Source organism: Eurytemora carolleeae, unplaced genomic scaffold, assembly GCF_000591075.1.
Source record: "Eurytemora carolleeae unplaced genomic scaffold, Eaff_2.0 scaffold22, whole genome shotgun sequence".
In the NCBI taxonomy this organism is placed as follows: Eukaryota; Metazoa; Arthropoda; class Copepoda; order Calanoida; family Temoridae; genus Eurytemora; species Eurytemora carolleeae.
This window is the reverse complement of record NW_019396028.1, coordinates 114,988-128,550: the sequence shown is the minus strand read 5'-3', so window position 1 is coordinate 128,550 and position 13,563 is coordinate 114,988. Positions and strand designations below refer to the sequence as shown.

Genomic DNA, 13,563 nt, shown 5'->3' with positions numbered 1-13,563 from the left:
GATTCGAACTAAAAACAAGTTTTATTATTCCATTTAATTTACTTTAAAATTCTGGAAAAAAAACTTTATTTAATTTGAATTAGAAAATTTCATACTATTTTAGAAAAACATACTACTTTTATAAGCACAGTTTAATGATTCTGTATTTAACACAATACTTATTTCTGTATTTAACACAATAAGCATTTCTGTGTTTGATATTTTTCATATTTCTGTATTTGATATATTTCATATTTCTGTATTTGATATATTTCATATTTCTGTATTTGATATATTTCATATTTCTGTATTTGATATATTTCATATATCTGAATTCGATATATTTCATATTTCTGTATTTGATATATTTGATATTTTTGTATTTAACACAATTCATATTTCTGTATTTGATATTTTTCATATTTCTGTGTTTCACAAAATTAATATTTCTGTATTTGATTTTTTTCATATTTCTGTGTTTGACAAAATTCATATTTCTGTATTTAACACAATAACTATTTCTGTACTTAACACAATTCTTATTTCTGTATTTAACACAATAAGTATTTCTGAGTTTGATATTTTTCATATTTCTGTATTTGATATATTTCATATTTCTGCATTTGATATATTTGATATTTTTGCATTTAACACAATTCATATTTCTGTATTTGATATATTTCATATTTCTGTATTTAACACAATAAGCATTTCTGTGTTTTACACGATTCATATTTTTGTATTTAACACAATTAGAATTTCTGTGTTTAACACAATTCATATTTCTGTAATAAGCACATTTTAAAGTTTCTGTATTTAACACAATTCATTTTTCTGCATTTGATATATTTCATATTTCTGTATTTATCACAATTCATATTTCTGTATTTGATAAATTTCATATTTCTGTATTTAACCCTTTGTTATTTTAAATTTTGACAATTCAATCTTACAGTATTCGTAGTTTGAAATATAAAAGGTCTTCCACATCAGGTTGAAAAGATACAATATTAAAAGATTTGAGTTTGATGCATGCCCTCAGTTTCTTTGTACTTCAATTCTATTTTTAATACCTTTCAATCTGACCCAATTATTTCTTGCAGCCCAAGATATTATGATTAAAACATTTATTACATAAAACATGAAAAGAACGCATTTAACAACTCTACAGATTTAACTGCGTAAAGCGCGTAATAGTTATAAAAAACCTTATTAAAAAAATTTTAACCAGCAGTTTAAAAACATTAAGCGCATTAAATTTGATACCATTTTGTTTACCCAATGAAGCCAGGTATATTATATTTACAAATATATTTTTAAAAACAAAATATTATTGAAACAAGCTGTTTTATTTACCATGCTTCTTGTCTATTACTGAAATATTGTATCAACGATTTATTCATGGTTTAAATCAAATACCGATTAAATATTTAATAATTGCTAAAAGAATTTATGAGCCACTAAACCAATATTTAACCAGTTCTAAAAACCTTTTAAACCGCGTACTTTAGCTAATCAATATAAAGAGAATAGAACTTCCAGTCTTGCTACAAATATACTTTAAGGAATATTGATGTAAGTTTAAGTGAACCCCTACATTTTTAGAGTGATCCGATTCACAATAGTACCCTTCAGATCTAAATTGATCAAGGATGAATAAGATATCATTATTTGTCTTTCATAAAATTAAATATTTTAATTGTTGTTTCTCCATGACTTTTTAAAGTGGGTCTCAATTGAAAGTGGCAATCCCTTTAAAATCATTTATTACAATGATATTATTCAGGAAATCATACAAACGTGATTAGGGTTTATTGGTGATAAGCTTGATATTGATTTTATTCAGTATAGGACATATAGTTAAAGGTATTAAAGAGTAGCGAGGAAGGAAGGCAGCCCCACCGATCCTCTTCCGAACCCAGGTAGTTTTTATAAATGGTCTAGTACATTCCCCTCAGATTTTGTTAAATAAGCTTGACTGATCTTTGGTTGATCTTTGGTAAATATCTTGGTTGAACTTTGTTCATTGATCTCGGTTGATCTTTGGTCAATAATTTTAGTAGTTCCTTGTTCAATTATCTTGGTTGATTTTTATTTATTAAGCTTTGCTGATCTTTGGTTGATCTTTTTTCAATAATATTGTGTGATCTTGGTTAAATAATCTTAGTTTATGATTATTCAATGAGCTTGTTAGATCTTTGTTCAATAATCCTGTTTGATCTTTGTTCAATAATCTTGGATGATCTTTCATTAACAAGCTTGTTAGATCTTTGTTCAATAATCCTGTTTGATTTTTGTTCAATAATCTTGGCTGATCTTTGTTTAATAATCCTGTTTGATCTTTGTTCAATAATCTTGGCTGAGTTTGATTGACAAGTTTGTTTGATCTTTGTTTAATATTCTCTTGGTTGTTCCTTGTTCAATAATCTTTCAGGAACTTTGTTCGATATTCTTGTTTTATCTTTGTCAAATAATCTTGGTTTGTTTAATAATCTTAGTTTATCTTTGTTTAAAAAATCATGTTATGGTAAATTGATAATCTTGCTTGTTCTTTGTTTATTAATTATTTTTGTAGCTTATTTTTGCTCTTGGATTTATTATGTTTTTGATCTTTGTTTAATAATCTTGTATATGAAGGTTAGAATTAAGAATGAACAGAGAGAATAGTTTAGGGAATAGTTTCATTTCCCGCGTAATTTCCTAATCTCCCCCCTCCCCTCTCCCTCCTCACCCCCCCCCCTTCACATCTTAATCATTACTTCAAAATTGTTTTATGATGGTTTCTGAACACAACAAGTACTATCAAAAACTATCCTTAATTTTATATTTTTTTGTTTGTAAATAAACATAAGTCTTAGCTTAGTTCAGCTCTCTCATGTAATATTAAATACTTAGCTTACTCCCAAAATAATCTAGGTCTCTCATCATGTGATATTGAAGGAAAGTACAAGCCATACATTATTGCACAATGCACACAACAAATAAAGGCTTTATAGGAGTGAAAGATTAATTTCTCGAGGTAAAATCTTTTTAATCTACGATGCGTTAACTTGATATCCACGGCAGAAACGTTTAACTTGAAGCAATCCTGAATTATGATAATCTTTAAATAGTAACAAACTTGAAATTTCTGTTAGGCTGAAAGGATTTAAAGAGACTCTAAGTGACCCTCCATGCCAAAATGGCAATGTCTGATTCACAAAGGTACTCTTGAAACTTTTATCTGATCAATAATGTGGAAGATATTGTCGTTTCTCGGGGTTTGGAAGTGTTTATTTCTCATAATTCCTGTATGATTTCATGCTCAAGTCACATTTGTAGAAAACCCCGAATGGAAAATAAACAGTTTTCAAAATTATAAACATTCACATTTAATTCATACTTGATCAGACAAAGCTTTTAAGGGTACTATTGTGAATCGGGAATTGCCATCTTTGCATGACGGGTCACTTGAAATTATATACAGTGAAACCCTTAATAACGAATACATCGAAAGAATTCATCAAATGTCGTATTCTTCACTTCCTGATAATGGAATGTTGCAGATATTTAGTTTTTTAATTAAATGATTATATGGAACTCTTTAAAACTGTTCCGCATATTCATGACTATTTATTTATTTTCGCAAATACTGAAGATTACGTAGTATAGTATAAAACTCATTGAAAAATTGGCAAGACAACATTTGATAAATTCTTCCGATGTATTCGTTATTAAAGGTTTCACTGTATAAAAATAAAAAGTTCCGATCTCAGAATTGTCAATGATCTCCTAGCTCTGGTACTCATGAAAAATATTTCTATACCTTTCAGATACAGCAGAAACTATCAGTATAACTTAATCAATATTTCAAATTTTAATTGTCTGAGATTAGACGAATTTATCTGAACTGTATGATATTTCTATATAAATGATTCAGTTTTCTTCTTTTTACCCCTAAAACTAGTTTTCTTCTCTCCCCCTTTCTCTTCTCCTTCAACAACCCTCGATGACCATTGTTACTACCATGGTAATACAATAGTCATACGTATTACTTCCTTTCTCCGGCTTAATACGACACTTGGATTGAAATCGTATAAAACACACATCATTTATGACAAAAAAAAATATTTCTTTTAATGACAATCAAAAATTGAAATAAGTTTAGTGCGTCTTATTTTTAAAGTTGATTTGATGGTTTCCGAGTAAAAGAATAATAAATGTATTTTTACCTGGCTTGAAGGTGTATACTGGTTACAGTCTCCTATCTTCTGTACGGTTGGAACAGGATTGGAAGGAATGTAGGGAAAGCAAGGGAAGAATAGAGGGATAGATAGATAGAGGATTGGATAGATAGATGGATAGTTGGATGGAAAGGTTGGAGAAAGCTTGAAACCGTGGTTACTGTATAAATAAACAGATATGATCATACATACAACCTACAATGAACTTACAGAAAAACTTTTCTGAAGTTCCTAAACATTGAAAAAAATTAATCCATTTATAAAAAAATGTATATTTTAAGAATTGAGCTTTCTGGGAAAGTTATATTGGACTGTAAAACTTTTGTATTAAATATATTAAAACTTTTACAAAATACCAGACAAGTGAATAATTAAACACAGCACAAAAACAAGGTCAACATCAGAGGCGTACACAGAGGGGGAGGGCTATTGGGTCTCAGCCTCCCCCCCCCTGATTCAGGCCCCGACGGTCAGCATAGACACATGTTATCAGAATATACACTAACATAAATATCACAAAGTGATCCTAAGCAAAACTTTTAAATCATAAAACAGAAGAAAATAGATATACAGGGTTACCCACTGAAGTAGGGTTTCCATTCGCAAAACTTTTGCGCAATTTTTGTGGAACGAAACGCAAAATTTTTCTTTCTTTGCGCATCAGTTTTGCGCGAAAAAACAACAATTTGCGCAATCATTCGCAAAAGTCATTTCGCGCAAAATTTCCCTATTCCGCTTTTGCGAAACTCAAGTTTTGCGCAATACCGCAACTAGAGTTTTGCGCAATTCCGCAATTTCTTAAAAATTAAACGGTTGGTGACGACGTGTGTGTTTCTTAGAATTCAATTCTGGAAAATCTTGTTTTGGAATGTCTTCCTATTGGTCACTTTTACATAATTTTGACCAATGACAATTTTCTCGACAATTTTAGTTTTGGACATGCATATTTCCTAAAAGTGGATTCTTCAGGCGTTGGTTACTTTCTTGCATTATTTTATATGAGATCAAAAAGATTTCAGAAATTTGATTAAAAAAATTTAAGAATATAATTCATACTTGATTAGGCAAAGCTTTTAAGGGTCACTTGAAATTATTTAATAGGATTAAAATATTGCCAAGTTTCACAAGCTTTGAATATCAATTTTTGACAATTTGCCTAAACAGTTACATATTGCGTAAAACTTGCGGTTTTGCGCAAAACTCATTGCGTTTCATGCGCAAAAATAGCCAAAAGTTCGCAAAAAAAATTTGCGCGAAAATAGCGCAAATTTTGCGCAAAAGATTTAGCCATTTCGTGGAAACCCTGCACTGAAGGGACTTTTAATACGACTGTGAGGAATTTACTCTGTATTTTTTCATACATCATTGGTGCCCGGTCATTTGTAGACTCGTTCCTTTCTTTGAAATTCATTAAAAATACCGTTTTAGATCTTGCACATTGGAACCATTTCAAGATTTAGTTTGTTTTCACTTATCATTAAAGTTTTATCCTTTGTGGGTAGCCCTGTATATAAGCAATTTTATTTAGACAATAATATCTAAAGTCAATGCCAGTGCAATTCAAAGTAGTTTGAGTTTTTCCTATTGTTAGTGCCATTTTTAAAAATGCTTCTTTTAATAAAAATGTTTAAATCAGTAACAAACTTATGCAACAATTTTTTTAACCTTGTAATATGTTAAATGTGCGATTGTCAATCATATGTAATCAACGTAGAATAACCTGATATATTTGAAAAATTTGAGTGAAAGGTTGCAATTGTAATTTGTATAATTTTTTCCCATTTTCCGATTGTATCTATCCAAGATACCCAGAATTTTCCACTGGAGGACGACATTCAGATCCATTATTCAAACACGGTGAATGGAGTTTTCTCATTTTTCAGCGTACACTGTTATTTGAAGGATTGGGAAAAGAACTTCTTTTTCAAAGGGAGTAAATAAAGGTTACTTACTTGACAAAACCTTGAGACCTGACAGAATAACTGGTCCAGTCACCCAGTGGATCCTGGTCAAATTGTGATCGAAAGTCACAGCTTTCTTGGAATTGGGCCGAACCGGTGAATCGCAGCTCTTGGGTGGGACGGTATTAGAGGAGAGGGAGAAAAATACGAAAGTAAAAGGGGAGCTCTTGTAGAACCACTGTAAAAAGGGTTGATTACCTATACGCAATTATTTAAAATATATGTCCATCCTTTTATATTTTATAATTTTCAACTGAGTATTTCGAAAAATGTGGCCTGAGCTGGGAACTTTTAAATTGGTTACCAATAATCCCAATCGCTTGATCTCGATATCCACAGTAGGAACGTTTGAATTCTACGCAGAATCTGCTTTGTCTCTTGATTTTCTATATCTGCAATTTCTCTGTTATATCATTGGTTGAACGCAAAATTCCCTAGCTTCTGATTGGCTGTTCATTTTTCACAGACGACACTATTTACAGGACATGGAATATGGAAGATTAAATTAATCAATGCTTGATCTCGATATCCACGATTCAAGATTGCCCAGCTCTGAATACTTCTAAAATATGTTAGTATTAAGTTATTAAAATTGAAAATTATAACATCCCCAGCTATATTCTAAACAAAAAAAGAACGAAGACTAGAATTGCACTGTTTTCTGTATACCACTGTACGATAATTAAATACTGAGTGGAGACCTGGAACTTTGTTCAAAGGTTATCGTGGGGTGTCCTTTTCCTAAAACTCTAGACAAGACTTACAAGAAACATTTATTCAGTAAAAAAAGTGAAAAAATGCTTATAAATATCTAATATATGTAATCTTTATTTATGTCCTTAAACAAAAATTTCTCAACAAATTAATAATGATAATTGAGAGTAAAAGTTATAATAATAATAAATCTTTCATTTTAAAAAAACATAAGGAGCAGGGGGGGTCAAAAAATCGTTCTCAAGGTCCCTGTATTCCTATTTTCCCACATCTTATTTACTCTTTTTATATTGGTTTTGTAATCCAGTTTTTCAGATGGATTTGTCAGCTCCTGGATCCTGGATCCTGGACGGTACCCAATATAAGATATATGTATTGGAAAATGAGAAACCCTTTCTCGACTTGAACTCGGGAATTAGGATTTATTTCTTTCCAAGGATTCTTTAAACTTTCTTCCTCGCCTATTTTCTCTTCTTTTACAGAAAACCTCGAAATTTAGGATAACATTTAATCGATGTTTTCATTTTTACAAGTGTTTTACAATTTTTTTTTATAATTTTTATGAAATTAAATGGTACGAGGCATATATAATAATTTCAAATGTTCATCTTTTTCTCCTTTCTTCGTCTGCACGTCTGCAGGTTCGCTTTTTCTTGTTTCCCTTTGCCCGTCCATTTATGGCGCTGCTTTTGAAAGAATGTTTACAAGTCGCTGTCTTTGCTTCATTATAAGACAGTGCACGATCACCCTTTCATTGAATAGATGTCTTCCTCTCTGTTTTTGTTTGTTTTGCTTAATTGTAATTGCAGCCCCAGCGCTGCACATTCTGTCTACTTGCATTTTTTTAGGTCACCACACCTAGAACTTTAAGTTAGTTTTTATTTGCTGCGAGGGAGCAATAGCTTCCCTGCTTTGAACCGCACATTTTTTGTTGTAGGATCCAATTGAGAAATCGATGTTTTATAATTAAACAGAATAATTTGCCTTGTACGACGAATTAATCTTCTGACTTCAGACTCTTTGTAAATACTGCTCTATTCCTGTTTTAGCCCAGACCAATACTATTTTCTCCTTCTAAGCCGTGGTTTATGCCTATTGGCTTGAATCTAAACCAGGATCTGGGGCAACGGTGGCTTCGGTTTTCCACGCATTCAAATTGATAAATTTTGCTACATTTTTATTCTGACATAAGATATATTATCTAAAAGGAAAATAAAAACAATTGTAAAAATAGTTTTAAAAATCGTTTTGTTAATATCTTTTGTGAATTGTTAGAGTAAAAGTTTAGCATAATGTAATTAAAGCAATTCCATAGAGAATGTAAAGATGGCAATGTCTGATTCATAACGCTATACCTTGAAACCGCCACAATTGAAAATAATCAGTTATCAAATTAAAAACTTTGATATCTAATGCATACTTGATCAGACAAAGCTTTTAAGGGAATCGTTGTGAATAGAGCGTTGTCGTCTTTGCATAGAGGGTCAGTTGAAATTACCCTTACAATTCCTTTAAAGTAAACACCGAATCTGAATGTTTAAAAATAAAGCCCTTGACGATGCCCAACTCTAGGTGTAGAGCAACTATTCTGCAGTTAATAGATGCCCATCTCTAGGTGTAGAGCAACTATTCTGCAGTTAATATCCATAAAATACAAACTTTAGAATTGCTTTTTGGACTTAGGGTTTAGGAAGAAAGTTATTGGCTTAATGGGTTAAAATATGTCAAATAATTGATATATTGGGAACTACATTTTTTCTTTAACTTGATGTAAATAAGAAAATTCTAGTGGGCATTAAAGTGGATTGTTTCTTTGCAAGTAAATAGGCATTTGCAATAAAGCAGGAAAAACTGTATTGTGGCGTGTAAAAACATAGGGCCATCCCCCCCCCCACACACTGGATAAGTTGCACTAAAGCGGGGAAAATAAATGTATGTAATAATAAATGAAGTATTCTAAAATATCTACATGTTAATGATTTTTATCAAAGACTTTAAAATCTGCAATTTTAAAATTAGGGAAAAGGAACCTTTGAATAAGAATTATAAAAAATATTATTGATCTTTATTTCCACCATTTTAATTTTTGTTAGAGCAATAACAAAAAATGAACTCAGTGCAATTTTAACACGCAAGTGCAACTGTAAAATTTTCAATTGTAAATGAAAAAAAATTAACCGAAATTAATTGAAATAGTATGAAGATTAGATGTTAGGTACTTTCTCAAAGGATTTTTCCCAAGTGGCAACTTCCTAAGGATATTTTCCCAAGTAATAATTTGCCAAATGTGCAATTTCCCTGAGGTTAGGTTAGACACTCTGAGTTACCACAGGCTGCAATAGGGCCGAGCGCTTCGGCTATGACAGATTGAGAAGTTGCCGCTTGGGAAACTGCACATTTGGGAAGTCACCACTTGGGAAAATACCATTGAGAAGTTGCCACTTGAGAAAAATCCTTTGGGAAAGTACCTAACATAGGAAAGAAGGGTTTGTTAAACCTATATGGAGATGTGAAAAGGAGAATTTAATTCTGACATTTTCTACTTTCAGTTCAATAGAACTCTTTCACGTGCATTATACATTTAGAGGGGGGGGGGGGAGGACACTCCCCCTAAATATTTAAACATTCAGGGGGGGAGGACACTCCCCCTAAATATTTAAACATTCAGGAGGGGGGGAGGTTACTCCCCCTCAATATTTAAACAGTCAGGGGGGGAGGACACTCCCCCTAAATATTTAAACATTCAGGGGGGGTAGGACACTCCCGCTAAATATTTAAACATTCAGAGGGGGGGATAGGACACTCCCCCTCCATATTTGAACATTCAGGGGAGGAGGACACTCCCCCTCAATATTTAAACATTCAGTGTCCTCCCCCCACCTGAATGTTTAAATGGATTAACAAAAATTCCACCTCCCAGCTGTCTCCGGGTTATAACGTAAAAATTACCAAAAATAAAACTTTTTCATATTCAATTATTTACCCCTATGAAATTGTGTAAGCCACCCTGTAGATCTAATTTAGTCATAAAAAAAGCTGTATGTCTTTCATTAATCTCTCCTTATAGTGCGTCCACATTTGCAGCAGATAATTTTATATGTGTTGCTATGGCAAATATGAGTCAAAATTATGGTTCCATTTTTTATTGTAAACCATTACTGCAGATCTGATGGAATCTATTCCTTTGGACTTTTTACTGTCAATTACAGATCAGCAAAAATATAATATTCATTAGTAAAACAAATGACATATATGTCTTCTAATATGATGGAACCAGTTTCTACAGATCCAATGGAATCAATTATTACCAGCTGGTAAATATATTTCTTTAGGCAAAATGGAATCCATCATTTTATCTGTATGCCTATCCTAATGAACTCTACAACCGCGTACCTTAATGGAATATATTACTGTGTATTTAAATGAAATCTTTACTTTTTACTGCGTATCTTAATTGAATATATTACTGCGTATCCTAATGAAATCTTTATCGTTATACTTAATGGAGTTAACATCTGTATATCATAATAAAATCAATTGCTGCGTATAATTAATTGAATCAACTGCTGCGTATAATTAATGGAATCAACTGCAGCGTATACTTAGTGGAATCTACACCTGCGTATACAGATGGAATCTACACCTGCGTATTATATTGGAATCTACTGCGTATCCTAATGGAATCTATCTCTGATCCTGAATTTCCATTGTTCCGTTGAATCCATCTATCTTCTCTGCCCTGATGAATTAGAATGGGTTTTATCTAACTTTGTTTTGCATTTTCAAATTTACTTCTCCCCAACTAGGTGTGAACACTGGACAAGAATGCACCACAGGGCAGATAGTTTATAGAAAACCTATTGCAATCCTTGTACTTAGATCTCAGAAAACATACAGGGAGAGACAGAAAACTGTGGAAGGAAGACGAAATTTAAGCAATAGTTAAGTGTAATTTACGCTGTACAAAGCAAATAGTCTCACTAGTTACTAATCTTATAACTTATTAATTTAAATGGGTCTGTTTACAATCCTAAATTGCTGTGTCTAATGTTTAATGGATTATTTAAAGTCATAATTTGTGTATACAAGTCGTCGTCCTATTTCAGAGATTTATGGTTATCACTGTAGCAAATAACAGAATGGATAACAAATAATTTCTACTAAATTCCACGTGTTTGTACAAAGACATCGACACGCTTCACAATGATTAATTTTTAATTTGTTTTTTTAAAAGTTTTTTTGCATAGTTTTTGAAGGTCAAGTCACAAATCTTATAATTTCTAGCTTTGAACACATTTGTCATATCAAACTTTAAATCTAAACATTTATTCTTTGCTAATACATTTAAGGATTTTAACGGGTTTACATTACATTACAAGATATAGCATTACATTTTCATGGATTTCATAATATATGCCAATTTCAATGAAAAAGGTATAAGGTGCACCTTTGTAAGGACTGGTTCAGGCTCAGGGACAGGCACAGGATTAGGGTTAGGTTCAGGGCGAGGATGAGGTTCAGTTTCAGGCTCAGGATTAGAGTTAGGTCTAGGATAGGGTTTAGTTTAAGGATCAGAATCCATGGGCTGGTGGGTTTTTAGGGCCCTCTCCTTTGTCAGAGAAGTACTACTCAGGTACCTCACCCCCCAGGCGGGATGATACTCAGGGACATCTCCTCGGCTGGGGGGGTTCTAAGGAACCTCTCTCCAGGCTGGATGGTTCTCAGACACCTTTCATCAGACTGGACTTTGGGACCTCTACTTAGACTGGGGGAAACTAGAGACCTCTACACAGGCTTGACGGTTCTTGGGGGACCTCTCCCTAGACTGGGGGGATCTTAGGGACCTCTCAACAGGCTGGGGGGTTCGTGGGACCTCTCTTTTGACTGGTGGTTTCTCTGGGACCCGTCCTCGGAATTTGACAGGGACTTGGTGTTCTCCTGGAATCTAACTTGGGACTGTGGATCAACTGTCCAGGGAGACTCTTGGGACCTCACCTTAGACTGCTGGGTTTCCTGGGGCCCGGAAAAGGATTGAGAGAATGGTTTTAATTGTCTCCTCTTTCTCTTTCTCTTCTTTCTCCTCTTGTTGGGCAGGGATCTGGAAAAGGTAAAGCTAATTCTTCCCTTTCTCGAAACCAGAATCAAACTATTAATTCCGCTAGATTGAATAGTTAAACTATAAAATACCAGATGTTTACGCTATTAGATTGCAAATAGGGTTTCCATTTGCAATTGCGCAAAAAGAAACGGAAACTAACTTATTTAAATAAATTCTAAATTTATTTTTTCACAAAAGCTTGCATCATGTATAGCAATAGTTATACGTTTCTCAAAGGCTAGTTTTCGATAATTAATATATAAACAAATTATATTATGATTATTTTCATTATTATTCAAATAAATCTTTAAGATTTGGCCAAACTTTCCTGAAATTGAATAAACGTTTTTGCGCATGGAAACCCCAATTGCAAAAATATAAATTACGATTTGGAATTTGAGATATTACTCAGTTCCTTTAGTCTTGTATTAATTCTATCCTGGTGCATTGATTGTTACATTCTCTACAATCAATCAAATTTTTTTAGATTTCCTTCTGTTCTTTCTGTTCCCTACTTTAATGAATTTTTAGAAAATGCACATTTCTGCAGTCTTTGTTCATCAAAAGATTTATTATCTTCCTTATCATTTTCAACACACCTAGCACATAATAGACTTAAATGCATATAGGATGTATTAATAACCCAATGTATAAAAAATGTATTACTAACCCAATGTATAAAAAATGTATTACTAACCCAATGTTTAAAAGATGTATTACTAACCCAATATATAAAGGATGTATTACTAACCCAATGTATAAAGAATTTATTACTAACCCAATATATAAAGGATGTATTACTAACCCAATGTATAAAGGATGTATTATACTAACCCAATATATAAAGGATGTATTACTAACCCAATATATAAAGGATGTATTACTAACCCAATGTATAAAGGATGTATTAGTAACCCAATATATAAAGGATGTATTACTAACCCAAGGTATAAAGGATGTATTACTAACCCAATAAATAAAGGATGTATTACTAACCCAATATATAAAGGATGTATTAATAACCCAATAAATAAAGGATGTATTCCTAACCCAATGTATAAAGAATGTATTACTAATCCAATGTATAAAGAATGTATTACTAACCCAATGTATAAAGAATCCATTACTAACCCAATATATAAAGGATGTATTACTAACCCAATAAATAAAGGATGTATTCCTAACCCAATGTATAAAGAATGTATTACTAACCCAATGTATAAAGAATGTATTCCTAACCCAATGTATAAAGAATCTATTACTAACCCAATGTATAAATAATGTATTACTAACCCAATGTGTAAAGAATGTATTATTAACCCAATGTATAAAGAATGTATTACTAACCCAATGTGTAAAAAATGTATTACTAACTCAATGTGTAAATAATGTATTACTAACCCAATGTATGAAGAATGTATTACTAACCAGCTAAAATCCTTTATTTATCAAACTTCTCAATCTATGAAATAATACAAAAATAAAATCAACAGAAAATAAAATAAATTTAACAATTTCTTCAAATCACCAAGCTATCAACAGGCAAAATGCTAAACCCCTGCATCCTCTGTGTGCCCTGTACCCTCTG

The 13,563-nt window shown here is 32.1% G+C and overlaps 1 long non-coding RNA gene across 1 annotated transcript; it reads left to right on the top strand.

Annotated features, from left to right (window-relative positions):
- Positions 1-1,362: 1,362 nt before the first annotated feature.
- Positions 1,363-8,895, top strand: LOC111718352 (uncharacterized). The gene is made up of 4 exons (XR_002769030.1): positions 1,363-1,901; positions 2,896-2,998; positions 6,646-6,734; positions 7,193-8,895. It is a non-coding gene; the product is annotated as an uncharacterized LOC111718352 (long non-coding RNA).
- Positions 8,896-13,563: the final 4,668 nt, after the last annotated feature.